At 39.9% G+C, this 11107-nt stretch overlaps 1 pseudogene; it reads left to right on the top strand.

The window, feature by feature from the left end:
* Positions 1–10725: 10725 nt before the first annotated feature.
* Positions 10726–11050, top strand: LOC102495260 (N-alpha-acetyltransferase 20 pseudogene; annotated as a pseudogene).
* The last annotated feature ends 57 nt before the right edge of the window (positions 11051–11107 follow it).

The following is an 11107-nucleotide window of genomic DNA, read 5'->3' on the forward strand; positions in this document are numbered from 1 at the left end:
AGGCCTCGAACTCTTGGCGGGCAGCCCCGAGGAGGGGGGCGGCGAGACCTGGGCTTCACCGCGGGCTCCCTCGCGCAGGATGCTGTCTGGGTCAGGAGGCCAAAGTGGACCAGGCTGGTGCAAGCTCCCCACTCGGGCTAGGCCCTCTGAGAGCTCAGACAGAAGATAGAGTGGCTGGTCCTAACTGCCCAGATGTCCCCCAATAGTGTCCAGAAAGTCACCCATCCCCTCTCCTGGAATCTTTGTTCCAATTAGACCCCTAGACCAACTGAAGCTCTAGAAATACCCTGAGGGAAACAGGAACCTTCAGGGTGGAAAAGGAAAAGTGGAAAAACTAAACAAAAACAAAGAAAAAACTACAATGTGTAACTTTTCTGGTAGGATTAAATGTGCATTTCAACCTTGACCCCCAGCTGAGCGTTAACTCTCTTAATCCTTGACGTGTTTATTTAGGCCAAACAGGATCCCTGATCAGGTCAAACCAGTTACAATTGCATCAATTCCCTAGTGACACCCAGGCAGGCAGGGTGCCCCTGGAGGATGCGCTGTCTCAGTCTGAGTCTGGCCTGTTGCAGGCTGAAGCCTCCCTGGACTCAGTGGCATCTGTGGTGAGATAAACTTGCGGTCAGAAGTAAAAAGCTGGTCAACTCTCCGTTTATAAATGAAACGTCCTGATTATAGCTTAATCTGATGAGCCAAGAATAACAAGTGCAAAGTAATTTGCAGATACAAAGTACTTTAATAATATATTCAGATAACTTTTGCTCTTTATCTCACTGTGAGTGAAATGCAGAATTCATGCGTAGAAAGCTTGCATGAATCATTCTTTGACTCTCTAGGACAGAGAGGAATCACAGTAATGTTATCAAAATTGGAGAAAAAGTACATTGGATTCGCTGTCTTTTAGATGTATCATTAATAATATCCCGAGAATATCATTTCTTCAAAAAGTCCAATGGAATTGATTCCAACTGATTTAAAAGATCCATTTCTTACCTTTTAAGAGTCAGGGCATTCAACTTGATTTCAATTATTTTGATAAAACCAGTCTTCAAAGTTTCTGATGATAGTCATTCAGACCATACTTCCCAAAAGTCAAATGACATTTTGCCCAATTATCTGTAACTAACAGACGCTTTTTTTGTTTTTTTGTTTTGTTTTGTTTTGTTTTGTTTTAGTTTGAAGATCTTAGAAATGGTATGTATAAAAGTGCTTGAACTCTCCTGATAACTTACCTTACCTACAGGCCTGGACTATTTGGAATCTGCTTGATGGAAGCAGATCAGTTCTGAGAGTGACTCATGACTCTCAGAGAATAAGCATTTGGGAAGTCTCCCTGTTACCACAGCATAATCTGTACTCAAAGGAATTGGTTAGAAAGCCGCTGCTCTGGAAAATTCTGTTTTATCTTTATTGTATGTGTCTTTGCTTTTTCAAACATCTTTTCATAATGATATTAAAGTCTAGGAATATGGGGAAGTTATAGCGCTCTGCTAGGAAGTCACAGTCAATGACAAATATTTGTTGATATTTACTTCACCCAATATTTAATGTTGCACACATGGTGTGTGATTCAATAAATGCGCTTTGAATTTAATGTAAACATCTCACCCTGTCATGGAGAAGAAAGAAGTTTCAAATACAAGTCCTAGGAACAGATGAGATTGTGTCAGCCTCACCAAGCTGGATCTTGTTCAGTTGTGTCTCTTTTTGAGGTTAGACCATGATTGCCTCATAAAGTGAATATGATAAAAGAAGTTTTATGGGGACTAAACTAGGTAATCTCGTATAGCATTTGGAAGAATTTGGATATGAGGAAAGATGCTCAAAAATATAAACTGTGATTACTACTGAACAGCAGAAGCGTGTCGATGGCAACAGTTGAGCATAGCATAATCAATTTAGATTATGGACTGAACCACATCAAAATATGGTGGGCCACATCAAAATATCACGTGATCATACTATGTGTTTTACACAAACTATTCCAATGAATTCTTATATCAGTCCTATGTACAAATTGCCAGGATTGTCCCCCTAGAAGTAGAGCTCAGGTCTGTCCGACTTCGAGGCTATCTTGCTTTTTTAGGCAAACTCCCATTTCCCCTGGAAGACCTAAAGCAGTCCCAGTGCCACAAGCTGGGTATCTGATATGCCAGGAGCAGAGTGTAGGTGCCTGAGAGTACCCCCAGCTGCCCATTTTCTTGATCCCATGCTACATTTTGATTAGCTTGGGTTCCTGAAGAGTACATCTTTCACTCAATGTTATGGACTAAATGTTTGCTTCCCACCAAATTCTGTATGCTGAAATCCTACACCTCCCCCATAGGATGGTTAGAAGTTAGAGTCTTTGGGAGGCTATTAGGTCATGAAAGCAGAGCCCTCATGAATGGAACTAGTGTTGTTTTTTGTTTTTGCTTTTTTTTAAGTGAGATTTTTGCCATCGGGTACGTGCACTCACCAGAGACACAAAGACAGAGAGAGAGAGAGAGAGAAAAAGTGTGAAATCACTCCTCAGGGGAGGTGGCCATGCTACAATCCCTTCTCCTTCACTCTCCTCCTAGGCATACACACACATGTGGCAGACATGAATTTCCAGCTGCCTGTTCCGAGACTTAAACTGCCATCCACGTGTGTTAGTCCAGCACCTTAACCACCATGCTACCTCCTGGCCCCAGGATTACTTAAAAACAAAACAAAACAAAACTCTCAGGAGAGCTTACTTTTTCTTTCTCTGTTCTCTGTATTCTGCTTTCTGCCATATGAGGACCTAATCACCTTCCCAAGGTCTCATCTCCTAATATCATCATCTTGGTAATTAGGATTCAATTTATGAATATGAAGGAGATACAAACATTAAACCACAACAAGAGGGATATAGTATCCAAATTACTATTGGCACGAGTCACTCTGGTGACTTTATTTGGAGGCACTGAGATTGGAGCTTGAGAGTACAATTAGGAGGCAAGGGATATTGCTGGCATTGGGAATAGAGCCCGGAAGACAGAGCAAAGGTGAGGGCAGTAGAGAAGGCAAGAGCAACTTCCAGGTTCCTGCCTCTAAGTGAGTGGTGGTAGTGCCACCTACAGAGATGGAAGCATTTAAGAGAAGCAGGTTTTGGGGAAAGCTGCTGAGCTGGTGATGTAAATGACACGGCATCTCAGAGATGTAGCTGGGACTGTTCGGTAACCTGCTGGATATGTGTCTGGAATACTGGCATGTGCATGGTACTTTGCTAGCTAGAAGAATATAAAAGTGCCCAAGATGAGTGTGGGAAGGAAAGTAGAGGGCATAAAACACAGCTGTGCCCTGAACCTCAGTGCAGATATGTCTTTTCTGGCCCCTCTTCCTTTCTCCATACTCTTCCAGGGTTATAATATCTACTTGCCTTGAAGCTCACCATTACTTAGGTACTCCCACTGCCAGTGCCCCTTCTGCTGTCTCAGATGGCTCTAATCAGTCTATGTGAAGCCAGATTTTGCCATGACTTATTTATACTATAGTAATTCAGATGGGTAGAAATTTCTTTTGTGGGGAACCAGCAGTTAGCGTAATGGCTATGTTGCTGGACTCCCACGTAGTCGACCGCGGTTCGCGTCCCGGACACGGTGGCTTAAAACTCACACTGGACGCGTGTGCGTGCGTGCCCAAGATCCTGAGAGGAGAATGGAGGAGAAGGGATTGCGGCATGACCATCCCCTCTGGGGAGTGATTTCTCGCTTTCTGTCTCTATGTCTCTCTCTGTCTGGCGAGCGCATGTGCCCTATAACGAAAACCTCTCAAAAAAAAAAAAGAAATTTTTTTTGTGAGCCAGCCTCCAGGTGGACCAAAATGCCCTAGCATTGGGTCAAGGTTCCCTGCCTTTTTAAGCCCTAGTACACCTAACAACCATTCCTGCCTAGAGACGTATGCACTAGTGATGATATAACAGTATGTGCACGCATTGTGAAGGAGGTCTGCACGAACTAAGCAAATATACAAAGAGTCTTCAACATTCATTCATTAAGCATTCATCCAGTATTCATTGTGCACCTACTATATGCTAGAACATATGTTAGGCTCTAGAGATAATAAATTTGCTATTCTGAAAAGCAGCTATATCAGTTGTCACTAGACAGAGGCTTGTCTGAATAGCTAAAGTAAAAATTAATGTACTTACATAGATGTACAAATCAGAGATCTGTGAGTGGGATGTGTAGCTGTGTGAACATCCCAGGGAGTGCATAAGATAATTCTCTGGAATGTGGGTAGAAAATATGGAATAAACATTTTTATTTATTTTTGTTTAATTTGTAATTTTTTAAAAATATATTTTATAAGGTATTAATACAAAATTGCTTGTACTGCTATTTGTATAATTGATAAGTAAACATACATTAGCTATTCATATTCAAATGAGTCGCCTTTTTTTTTTTAAGGTTTTTGCTATAGGGCGTGTGCACTCACCAGAGAGACAGAGAGATAGAAAATGAGAAATCACTCCCTAGGGAGGATGGCTACACTGTAATCCCTTCTCCTCCATTCTCCTCTCGGGATCTTGGGCACGCACACATACATGTCCGGCGTGAGTGTAAGGCACTGGGTCTGGGACTCGAACTGCAGTTGACTACATGGGAGTCCAGCGATATAGCCACTATGCTAACTGTTGGTCCCATGAATTGCCTTTAAAAAAAATAGGTTAAATTACTTTCAATCACTTTCGGTACATTTATGCAGTTATTTCAAGTTTATACCAAGGGCATCTTTCTTTTTAATAGAAAACATATATATATTTTTTTCTAGAAAACATTATATATATATATATATATATATATGAAAGCACACTTCAGTAATCTCTAAGCCCAAGGCTCTAGAAAATGGGAAATAGACTTAACCCTCTAAATATAAAAAGCACCCTTTGTGACCTTCACAGACTATCAACACACATACCATTGACTTTCTCAAATTCTTCTCATTCTTTTGTGAACACATTCTTCTAAACAAACTTTGTTTTCTATTGTTTTTGCTCACAGTATAATAGAAGAAGAAAATTTAGGGCACAGGGGTTTGAAGGAGAAGAGATTAGCTAAGGGAGCTATTAGGTCAGAAAAAATGACAGCAGGAGAAATGAAAGCAGACAGACAAGGAAGATACAGGAAAATAAACATGTCATAACAACACCTTTGTGAATTCAGCTCAGTGAGAGAGACAGTGCTCCTAATGAGGGCCTAAGTCATTAAGGAAAGAATCTGTTATGTGAGTGTTATGTTCATTTTTCTGTTTGTCTGTTTTGTTTTGTTTTTGTTTTTAAGGAGACAGGTCAATATCCTATATTTCAGAAAAAAATGTAATCAAAAAATATTTAAATTAGAAATTGTTGCTACTTGAAAAGTAATGTTCTCAGAATGATAACTTTATTGCTGCAAGGGAAATTAGCGATCAAGATTCTGAGCCAAGTTATTTTAACTGTATTGCTCCCTCTCCTAGTACTATGTTCTAAGAGGAGAGGTCAAGTGGGAAGCTTCCAGAATCCCATTCTTAGGGCAAAGAGAACACGTTCTTTTTCTCCATAACATGTTTCTCTTTCTCTTAAAATTTAACTGGAAAAAAAGTTTAACTGAAAGTGGTTTTCCACTTTTTTTTTTCTTTTTAACCACAGAGCATGTGAGTGTGTGTGTGTGTGTGTGTGTTTGTGTCCAGAATCCCATTCTTAGGGCAAAGAGAACACGTTCTTTTTCTCCATAACATGTTTCTCTTTCTCTTAAAATTTAACTGGAAAAAAAGTTTAACTGAAAGTGGTTTTCCACTTTTTTTTTTTCTTTTTAACCACAGAGCATGTGAGTGTGTGTGTGTGTGTGTGTGTTTGTGTGTGTGTGTGTGTGTGTGTGTGTGACAGAGAGAGAGAAAGCACCTCTCAACAGGCTTGGTCATGGTGAAATCCTACCCACCCCCTGCATTGTTCCGTTCCATCAGGATCCTGGGCACACATTCATGTGCCCAACATGTTTTTCTTGCTACTGGGATTGAGATTCTAACCCTGGTGAAACATGTGACATCAGGATCCCTCTACACAGCGCTTAATTGCTGTTCTAGGGAGCCAACCCTGTTTCTTCTACTTTTTAAAAGTTTGAAAACCACCATTCTCGTTTAAGTCGTTCACTTATTATGTGAAAAAATATAAAGACATAAAGTTCATTCATTAGGTTCAACAAACATATACTGAGTGTTTACTCTATGTCAAGCCACATGTCAGGCATTAGGGCTTCAAAATCCTGGTTTAGTCTTCTGAGAGCTCGTAGTCTGTAATGTGAGGGGCAGGGGAAGAGTGAGAGAGGGGCATTGACATTAATAATTGCCATTCTACAGGAGCACAAAGGAAGTAGCACCTAAGGCTGTCAGGCGTAGGTGGGGGCAGTCAGGGGATGTTTCAGAGAGCAGATGATACTAAGCTGAGTATTGTCAATGAGTAAAAAGCACCCTGTCAAAAAGGTTAGGGAATTCCAGATAGAGGAAATAACCACCTGCATCAGCACAGAAATGGGAAAGCCCCAGAGAAGTTAAATGACTTGGCAAAGGTTGTCTGGTGGGTTTATCACAGTGCCAGCTGCAGGAGCCCTGCACCTCTTGACACCCAGACTTTTCACTCCAGTTCTCTGGATAACGCATGTAAATGAATCCATCATTTCCAAGTGATAGTAAAGCAAGGGCACACCTGATGTTCTATTTAGGATTTCCTAAGATTTTCTGTTGTAAATGTGTGGCCAAAGAACTGGGCACAAAAGTCTCCTGTTGCTGAATTAGCGTGTCTTGTCCTTCCCCTCTCAGCTCACAGTTAGTGTCCCTTTCTGTTGGCTGACTTCTCTGGCCTGGGGCACTGGCCTTCAGGGTCTCTCCTTGCTGTCACTGTACTTTCCTGCTGGTGTTTTGAAGGAAGGGAAGGCGATTTAAGGCCGACAGTGGCACATGTCAGATAAAAACAACATGACTTGAGACAGAAACGAAAACGGGCATAGCATACGCAGTTGACAATATGCAGACTTTGCTTCATACAGAGAAATGGAACCTAGATATACCTGAAGAATACGAACTGTGGAGGAAATAAATATGCGAGGTCCTTGAAAATGATGTCTGATTCCCTGAAAGTCAATAGGAAATAATCTTAGTGTGGTGACTATGGCAAAAATATTTAAAATGACATATAAGTTGAGGGTTCTACTTTTACCACGACCTCTAATCTCATTTAGATTCTTAGGTAAAGGGAGGAGATTTTAACCTTGACATTTAAATCAATGCCAATATTTCTAAAATTTTTGCATTAAGAAATAGTCATTAAATAAAGAATTAAATCAACTGTAAGGTTCACCTAATTATGGTATGTTTAATCAACTCTGGAGAAAAAAGCAGATTTTTTTTTTTTTTTGCTTTTTATTTTTTTATTATCCTCTCACCTCCCATTATTTTCCTCCCACCTACTCGAAAGACCTCCTCCTGTCTGTTTCCTAGGCACTGCAAGCCCCATACTCTTCTCTTGCTACTCCATATTCCCCACTTTAGATGGTGCAAATACATGCCAAACTTTATAAGGAACAAATCTGATTTAACACATTGAGCACAAAGATATGAAGAACTCAGAGTCTTCCTAAATATAGGAGTGACAATTTTGTTCCTAAATTCCTAGTCCTCCAAAAATGTACCCACAAAGAAAATGTGAAGAGGTTATTTATTGCACATTACAGAGACAATTCAACTCCATGTTAAGGAGCTGGAGTGAACTTGGGGAGCCATCCCTGGAAGAGGAGGAAGTTAATCAGGTGGATGCAGAGCAGAGCATATGTAGTATCGGAAGAAAACAGATTCTTGGGCTGGCCCCATGAGGCAGAGGGTAAGGGAGCCAGATCCCACATGGCCAACTGTGGTTCAAAAGCCAAACTGGTGGCTTGAAAAATACATCAGGCATATATGGTGAGTGTCCCAAATCCCAGTATGATGGATAATGAAGAAGAGACTGCAGCATAACCATGCCCCATTAGGGGTTCTCTCTCTCTCTCTCCTTCTCTCTCTCGTTAGTGCACACACACACTCTAAAAATTAAAATAAAAAAGAAGGAAAAGATTATATGTGCATGTAGAAAATGAATAGATTTTAAAGCATAGTATTTATAGAAGAAAGAAACAAACAGAATGTTTAGTGCAGCACCAATTCATAATTCAAAATATGTGCATGGAAAACAACAGAACACATTATATAAGCAAGGACCTACATTGACATTTTTGAATAACTAGAATGAGATTCTGAGCAAATAAATATGTGTAGACAAACATCAATACAAGAAAGAGACCTTGCACAGATGACAATGTGCCATATACCAAGGAGCTGATTAAGTCAACTCTTTGCTCTAGGGTTCCAAAACTATGACTATGATAATGTCTATTACTACTGCCACTCCAATAATAATAATAAAGTCTTACTTAAATAATAAAGTCTTACTTGATATAATATCAGGTAATGCAATCAGATTATCAGAAGAAATGAAGATGTGTGGGGATATACATTGGGCGAAGAGTAATTTACACATATACCTGAAAATACTACAGAGGTGGAACCTAATTTGTCTTTGTTTAAGATCAGAAACACCAAAACGCTTTGATTAAAACAGTCAATCTACACAAAATCATGTTTTCTTTATCTAAACAAATATAAGCTATTGTAGTCAGTTGAATGGTGGCCCCTTAAAGATGTGTTCATGTCCTAATTCCCAAAACCTGTGAATATTACCTTAATGAGTGAAAAGACTTTATAGATGTAATTAAGTTAAATATTTTGAAATCATCTTGGTTTATCCACATACAGTATAATTTCAAACCAAATGTCCCTATAACAAAGAAACAGAGAAGACAGACAGAGAAAGGGCGATACGAAGATGGATGCAGAGATTGGAATAAAATGGCCATAGGCAAAGAATGTTGTATTTCAATTTAAAATCAGTTCTATTGTGTTCCCTGTTGCTAATAGTAGAAATACCTGTGCCTGTGTAATTTATAATAACAGAGGTTTATTTAGCTCACTTTTGGAAGTTCATGGTCAAGGAGTCATCTGGTGAGTCTTCTGGCTGATGGATTACATTGCAGAGGGTATCATGAGGCAAGACAGAGTTTTAATGTCTTTGTCTCATTCTTTCTCCTTATAGACTTACCAGGATTCAGTCCTGAGGGACCCACCCTGATGACCTTAACTCCTGATGGCTCTACCTATTAATCCTATAGTGGAATTAAGATTTCCCATCTTAATCCCATCACAACCAAATTTCATCATACAAATGCTGGGGGAAGGACCCATTCAAACTGTAGCAATGAAGAAAGGATTTTTAATAAATGATACTGATGTAATAAATTATCTATCTGAAAAATAATAAAATTATCACTATTTTAAAACCTAGGCACAATCAATTACAAATTGACTTAAAATTCAAATGTAAAGAAAAAAGCAAGATAAATCTTAGTAGTCAACTAGGTAATTACATATGTAATCTATAGGTAAGGGCCAACTACTTCACCAAGACAGGAAAATTAGATTTACAGTTGTACCTCTCTACCCATGACAACTCTAGGGACTATCGTACAGAAGCATATAGTCTCCGCTGGTGAGCACACAGGCACAGTGTTGTTTACAGTAATGTTGGCTCAGAGAAAAGAAATGGAAATACATAAAATCTTCAGTAAATTCATGGAAAATACATACTATGAAAAAGCTAAAGATTAACTTCAATTTTTTTCTCACACAAATAAACTTGTACTTTAATTCTATTTTCTATGAATTTTTTTTTTTTTTTGGAGAGGTTTCGCTATAGAGCACATGCACTCGCCAGACAGGCAGAGAGAGACATAGAGACAGAAAGCAAGAAATCACCCCCCCAGAGGGGATGGTCACGCCGCAATCCCTTCTCCTCCATTCTCCTCCTGGGATCTTGGGCACGCATGCACACACACCCGGCAGGAGTTCTAAGCCACCGGGTCCGGGACGCAAACCACGGTCGACTACGTGGGAGTCCAGCGACATAGCCACTACGCTAACTGCTGGTTCCCAGTTTTCTATGAATTTTTGAAGTCCCTCATAATGTGAATGACCATCACTGAAAAAGTAGTTGAATATATGTCACAGTCTACATCACAGACTGGTATGTAGTCATTAAAGAGAAAGAATCAAAGTTCAGATGAGACCATTCTCAGTGGATACTGCCGAGCTACAAAAGCCAAATGCAAACAAATGTATTTAATGTACTATATAAAGCACAGGCCAAAATAAAAGGAACTTTTATACACACACACACACACACACACACACACACGTTGAGATCATATGTCTTATGCATACACATACACACACACACACACACACACACACATGAGATCATACGTCTTATGTAACTTCTCTTATTCCACTATTCTAGGGGCACCATTCATGTATGTAAGGCTGTGCAATATGTTGTATATGTTTTTGTGTTTTGTTATAGAAACAAATACAGATATGGATATTATGACTGTGGATGTAGAATTTAATGTAGCTATATATAGAGATAAAGATAAATTTAAATATGACCATATTACATTAAAATATATAACAATGAATTCTAGGTTGTAGCATGAGTTTCTCTGGATAGAAAAGAGAATATATCATTTAGGGTAACTTTCAGCTGGGCAGGCGCTGGGTGGCAGTGAGCCCGCTTTTGGGGACAAGGCGCCCCGTCGCTATGAGCACGCTCCAGGCCTTCACCTGGGACGACCTGTTCCGCTTCAACAACATTAACTTGGATCCACTTACAGAAACTGATGGGACTCCATTTTACTTGCAGTACCTCGCCCACTGGCCTGAGTATTTCATCGTTGCAGAGGCGTTGGGTGGAGAATTCATGAGTTATACCATGGGCAAAGCAGAAGGCTCAGCTGCTAGGGAAGAATGGCACAGGCACATCACAGCGCTGTCTGTTGCCCCAGAATTTCGACAACTTGGTTTGGCTGCTAAACTTATGGAATTATTAGTACCTCATGGGGTGGAGCCTGAAGACATTGAATAACCATGGGCAGTGGTTCTTAGGCAGATGCTCCAGATATTTTATGGACAGTGTTTTTTT

Source organism: Tupaia chinensis, unplaced genomic scaffold (genome assembly GCF_000334495.1).
Source record: "Tupaia chinensis unplaced genomic scaffold, TupChi_1.0 Scaffold139935_1, whole genome shotgun sequence".
Classification (NCBI taxonomy): domain Eukaryota; kingdom Metazoa; phylum Chordata; class Mammalia; order Scandentia; family Tupaiidae; genus Tupaia; species Tupaia belangeri.